This window comes from Lagenorhynchus albirostris, chromosome 20 (assembly GCF_949774975.1).
Source record: "Lagenorhynchus albirostris chromosome 20, mLagAlb1.1, whole genome shotgun sequence".
Taxonomy (NCBI): domain Eukaryota; kingdom Metazoa; phylum Chordata; class Mammalia; order Artiodactyla; family Delphinidae; genus Lagenorhynchus; species Lagenorhynchus albirostris.
In genome coordinates this window covers 10,514,549-10,520,404 of record NC_083114.1, presented here as the reverse complement: position 1 = coordinate 10,520,404, position 5,856 = coordinate 10,514,549, and the positions used below count along the sequence as shown (strand labels likewise).

Below are 5,856 nucleotides of genomic sequence, written 5' to 3'. Positions count from 1 at the left end.
TTGCAAGGGCTTCTGCTAGCAGAGGTGTCCAGCTACACCGACCTCTGCTGGCCGCTGGCCCTGCTCCAGCCAACCTTGGCTCCTGTCTCTGCCTCTGTCTGCCGTAGGTGGAGAGGGCCGCCCTGGCCTCTCTGGGTTTAACTACATCATCCCAGTCAGATATAGCATCTTCTCTGAGTTTTCAGTCTTTGCCAACTAAATCCCCGCTGAGCCCAGAACGCTTCCCTTTTCACAGCCCTCTCTGGGATGGGGAACCCCAGGAACGGGTAGGCTAAACAGAGCTCATCCTCTGCCTTCAGTCACTGGAGAGTCTGTGAACGTCCCCCGCATCAGGAAAGGCACCCAAGCACCTGGCCCGCTCCTGGCCACCAGAGGCCAGCATGAGCAGTGGCATTACTCTGTGTGTTTACAGCCATGCCTGGGCCTCAGATGGCCCGTGGAGGAACAGCCATTGGCCCCAGAGGTAGAGAAGGGACAGAGCTGATGTCGCCTGCTTTGTCAGAGGGCTGGGTGTCCAGCAGCCAGCTGGTTAAAGGCCTCCACAAGTGCCTGTGGATGGCCATGTTTTGCTACTGGAAATAAATCACCAGGACAAGGCAAGTGCTTCACTGCCCCCTCCTAACCCAGTGCCCTCCCCCAGATCTAAACACTGTTAGCAATTTTTACAAAAGAGCTTACTGACATATAATTCACATGCGACATAATACACCATTTCAAGTGTATAGTTCAGGCGTTTTTATTACATTCATAGAGTCGTGCAACCATCCCTACAATCTAATTTTAGAACGTTCTCATCTGACCATTAGCAGTCACTCCCCAACCCACCTTCCCCTCCAACCATAGCCCTAAGCAATCCTGATCTAATTTCTGTCCCTATAGATTTGCTCATTCTGGATATTTCATAGAAGTGTACAATATGTGGTCCTTTGGGACTGGCTTCTTCAACTTAGCATTTTCAAAGTTCATTCATATGGTAACATGAATGAGTACTTCTATTCTATTTATTGCTAAATAATATGCCGCTGTGTAGATACCACGTTTTATTCGTAGATTCATCAGCTGATGAACATTTGGGTTGCTTCCACTTTGGGACTATTGTCAATGCTACTGCTATGAACATTCCCGTACACATTTTGGTGTATGTTTTCGTTTTGCATGGGTACACACCTAGGAGTGGAATTGCTGGATCATAGAGTAACTCTATGTTTTACTTTTTGCGGAACGGCCAAACTGTTTTCCAAAGTGACTGCACCATTTTACAGTCCCACTAGCAGCGAACAAGGGTTCCAGTTTCTCCACATCTTCACCAACACTTGTCATTTTCCATTTTTCCGATAATAGCCATTATCATGGATGTGAACTAGTGTCTATCTCCTTGTGCTTTTGATGTGCATTTCCCTAATGCAATTCTGTGTGTATCATTTTTCTATAAATTTTGATATCTTTAATTCATGGTCATGTATATGTATGAAGCTTTGTTGGTTTTTTTAAAAAAATATGCTGGTGTGCCCCACTTTTTGAAGGTTGGCTTTATACCAAATTTCTTTTTGGAAAGACCTATATTAGTAACTGTTTTCACTAATGGAAAGAAATCTGAAGAGGATTTTAGCTTTTACCAAAAAAAAAAAGGTGAAAAGCCAAAATAATACTCAGGGTTTGTTTTGCAGCCAGCTGTTATAGAGGCAGCTCACTCAACGCAGCGAGACCTGCGCCATCAGGCTCCTTCCCTGGTAACGACACTCAGTCTCTCGGCATCAAGCCAGCATGACTTCGAACTATGTCTGTGAGCATCTATGCTTTATCTTGATTTATATTGCGCATCCATTAGCAAGATATGTCCTAAGGCAATTGCTTCTTCAGTTTACGTCGTTTTGGCTTATGGAAGGTTCCATAGGAACACTCTACTTTGGGGTAGCAGGGGAAACCTGTACACACTTGAGTTCATTCATCCCTTATTGTCTGCAACTTACTTTTCTCCTTAATAGGCCATGGAAATCTTTCCACATTAGTAACACACATCTATATTACTCCACAGTATGGGTATATCATAATTTTTAAGCAATCCCTTGTGAACATACATTTAAGCTGCTTCAAATTTTCACTATCACAATTAATGCTTCAATGTAAACATCTTTTGATATCTATTTTTGTGTATGAGTTTCCGCAGGTTTCCTAGAAGTTGAATTGCTCCTTCAAAGAATGAGAACATTTTAAATTGTGGTGAGACCCGGCAGGGTGATGTCCAGTGAGACTGTAACAATGTACACCACTAAGAATAGCTCTTGCGAATGTAGACAGATCGTTCTAATGACTAGATCTATCTACACACAGAGCAAGCCTTCCCTGGAGGGAGTGCATTCCTGTATTCCTTTTCACAGGAAGTATATAAGCAAAAAATAGACTTGGTAGAGATGCTCTAGAAAGTTCAAGTGGGGAAGGGGCTGAACTAGACCATTTTTAAGATCTCTCCCCACTCCAAGAGATCATGAGTCTATGAAATGCCTGCACTAGATGAAGGATGTCCCAGCTCACATCTGCTGTCACTTCCATTCCACCCTGGCTTAACAGTGTATTCCAAATATAACTGGCGTCCCAGATGGACTAGTCTCTGCACAGGATCAGTTCACGGAATCTGCAGTCAGATAGAAAAATATACCTGAAAGCAATTGCAAATTAGGCTTACGCTCTTGAGAAACCTCTGAAGGGAAAGTGTGCAGATGTATTTGGGGAGGTCAGAATATATGCTCAATGCACAACAAAAGATCTTAACAATTCTTTTCTCCTCCAGCTGCCACTCTCAATATCCACATATCTGGCAGCCATGCTTCAAATACCTTCTTCTTTTCCCCACTCTCAATCCCAATGCAAAATTCTCCCTATTCCCTTCCCTTCCCAGCCCCTGCTTCTCACCCCTTCTATGCTTTTCTCCAGGGAACAGCTCTTCCCTTTCTGATGCAAATCTCCTGCCTTCCCCTCCACAGTCCCCAGCCTTTCTACCCGGGTCCAATTCTGCCTTAGAAAAGCTGAGGAATTAGCTGGAAAGGCAGAACTCTTCTTAGTAGGCAGGGTTGCCAGGAAACTGAATGGGCAAGGCTATAGATATAAATTCTCTTCAGCTATAGAAAGAAGGGAGTGAGAACACGAACGTCCACACATTAGTCATTTTGGGCCCTTAGTAGGTTCTAAGTACACAAACCTGTTTGGAATGGTGCGGAATTCAATCAAACAACGTGTGGTTTTGGAAACAGCCGGTCATTACATGTTATTACTGTGTTGGACGGAAGGCAGCCCAATTATCTTCTTAGGTGGCCTTGTGTGAATGTATGTGCTGACACAGACAGAGTAGGTACTAGAAAGTCCTTGGGGCTGATGGATTTTTATTCTAGGAGAGGAAAATGGAGATCCAGAGACAAAGAAAGATTTACCCAATGTTGCACAGCAAGTCAGTTATACAACCAGAGATGGCGCTAGAACCAGGTCCCCTGCTTAGGACCAGCCGCATAATTTGCAGGGCCCAATGCAAAATGAAATGCAAGTCCCCTTGTTAAAAAATGATTAAGAATTTCAAGATGGCTACAGCAGGGCATTTAAGCAAGCACGGCCCCCTCTGCCTCTGCTCAGGTCACAGGTCCATGAAGTTGGCCCTGCCCCTAACCCCCAGCCCTGGACTCTCCCTTTCCACCAGCGCCGCTCACCTTTGGTAAAAACTAGGGAGGGAGAAAGGATGACTCGTGAATGTAGCCAGGCCCACAGGTTCATGGTCAAAATGAGTGGTTCTCAAATTTTGCTACATGATGGATCACCTGGGGAGCTTGTAGAAGTCCCAAATGCCACGGCTGCCCCTGGAAAAATTAAATCAGAATCTCTGTGAAAAGGGCACAAGTATCAGTATTTTTTTTTAAACTTCCCAGATGATTCCAATATGCAGCAAGTTTGAGATCCACGGATCCCCAGAGGCGCAAACTTGAAGGACGAGCATCCTGAGTGTGGGGATCACGGAACGCTGGCAGCTGGGCCCTAATCCTGTCCCTGGAGCGGGGGCTCAGCCCAAGTGCAATCTAATTACTGTCTCTTCTCCTCGTTAATGCCGGCACAGCCCGCACCCTGGAGATGACTGAATACATAAATAAGTAGGTCTGAGCCCTTCTTATTCAGGTTTCCCTCATAAATATGTATTCAGGGAAATTTCTAAGAAACGTGATATTATGTCTCTCCAGAATTGTTCGAGTCTATTGGGAAAATAAATATTGAAGAGGTTCATCAGATGTGTTCCGCTGCTAGCTTCGAATTCAAGCCCTATGTCCTTTCACCATCGAGGAAAAGGCATCAGAGGGGAGGGGGGTCTTTCCCACCGCCCTGCCTGACACACACGCTGGCTGGGAAAGGATGCCCCCTCTGCCCTTTTCCTGGGCTCTCATCAGCTGTGTCCAGTTCCAGCTGCCAGTCCCAGCACCTCAGCTGCCCAGCTGGGGGACCTTGGGAGGATGCTTCTCCTACCTGGATCTCGGTGTCCTCTTCTCCTGGGGACCGCAAGCCTCCTACGGCAGCTCAGACTTCTACAAAGTTCTGCTTGACTGTGCTGGCCTCCGTCTGCCGACTCTTTATGTTGCCATGGCCACCTGCAGGGCTCAATGACATCTGCTTTCTCAACCCAGAGAGCGCCCTGTGAGGGGTTTCACAGGTGGGGCCCAGGTTTCTGACCCTCTGAGTCCCCAGCCTCCACTGCGCTGACTCCCCTCCCCCATCCTTGGCCACCTCCAAAGTTGATATAGTACCATCTCTACAAGCATCTTCTGAAGGCCATAAAGACGAGAAGTTTAAAAGCTCCCATTTAGAGAAATTGGCTGGAAAGTTTGAACCACAGGCTCCTTCAGACATGATTACCCAAACATAATTTGCACAAACATCATAATTTTTGCCAATAGCATAATAAAATAGGTAGAGGGCTGCTAAGTGATCAAGGGAGAAATGCTTCAAACATCACTGCCTGTTCCCACCTCGCCTTTTAAGTGAATCACTTGTTGCCAAAATCCAACGAGGAACAATGAAGCAGAGGGAATGGGGTTGGCTTTGTACTGTTTGCACAAAACCAACCCATGCCCAGTTAGCCAAGCGTCCACCCCAGGGCACAGCCCTGTTCCAGGTGCCACATGAACCATCAGGGTGAATTTAACACAGCTGAAGCAGAGGTGTGTCATTCCAAGTGGACTGGCCAGGAGACTGGTACCAGGTTGTTCCGTGGGCAGTGAGGCCACGGGTGTGGGAAACCTCCCCTGAGAAGGGCCTTCTGGGAATGAAGGCGCCATTGCCTCACCCGGAATCCCTTGGCCTCATCAAAGAAAAGCTGGAAGAGATGGAATCGTTACACTGAAATCTCTCCACTTTATAGACAGTGAAAGCGAGGCCCATGACATCTGTGATGTACTTGGGGTCGTGCAGGAATCAGTGCTGAGGGCCTGATCTGAACTCAGACTGGCTACAGCTGGGACTTGACGGTGCCCTGGGAGTGGACAGGGAGTGCTACCTAGGACCCCAGTACCTGTTATCTATTGATGCTTTCCAACCATCCAAACACTCGGCGGCTTAAAGCAATACCAATATTACCTTGGTGTTATTTCTTCTAACGCTGAGGGCAGATGGGCCCAGCGGGGCCATTCTACTCCACGTGGTTTAGCCGAGGCCACTCCCATGGCTGCATTCAGAGGAGAGCTCACGTGGGGCTGGAATGTCCGAAGCAGCTTCTCCACCTCCTCCGGGTGGCCTCTCCTCATTCATCAGGCAAAAGCAGAGGCTGCCAGGCCTGTAAAGGCAAGTGTTGAACTAGCGCAGCACCACTTCCAACACTTTCTGTTGGTG

At 47.1% G+C, this 5,856-nt stretch overlaps 1 long non-coding RNA gene across 1 annotated transcript; it reads right to left on the bottom strand.

Moving 5' to 3' along the window:
• Positions 1 to 3,249: 3,249 nt before the first annotated feature.
• Positions 3,250 to 4,557, bottom strand: LOC132511624 (uncharacterized). The gene is made up of 3 exons (XR_009537667.1): positions 4,498 to 4,557; positions 3,696 to 3,842; positions 3,250 to 3,382 (listed from the first exon to the last, which is right to left on the bottom strand). It is a non-coding gene; the product is annotated as an uncharacterized LOC132511624 (long non-coding RNA).
• Between the last annotated feature and the right edge of the window lie 1,299 nt (positions 4,558 to 5,856).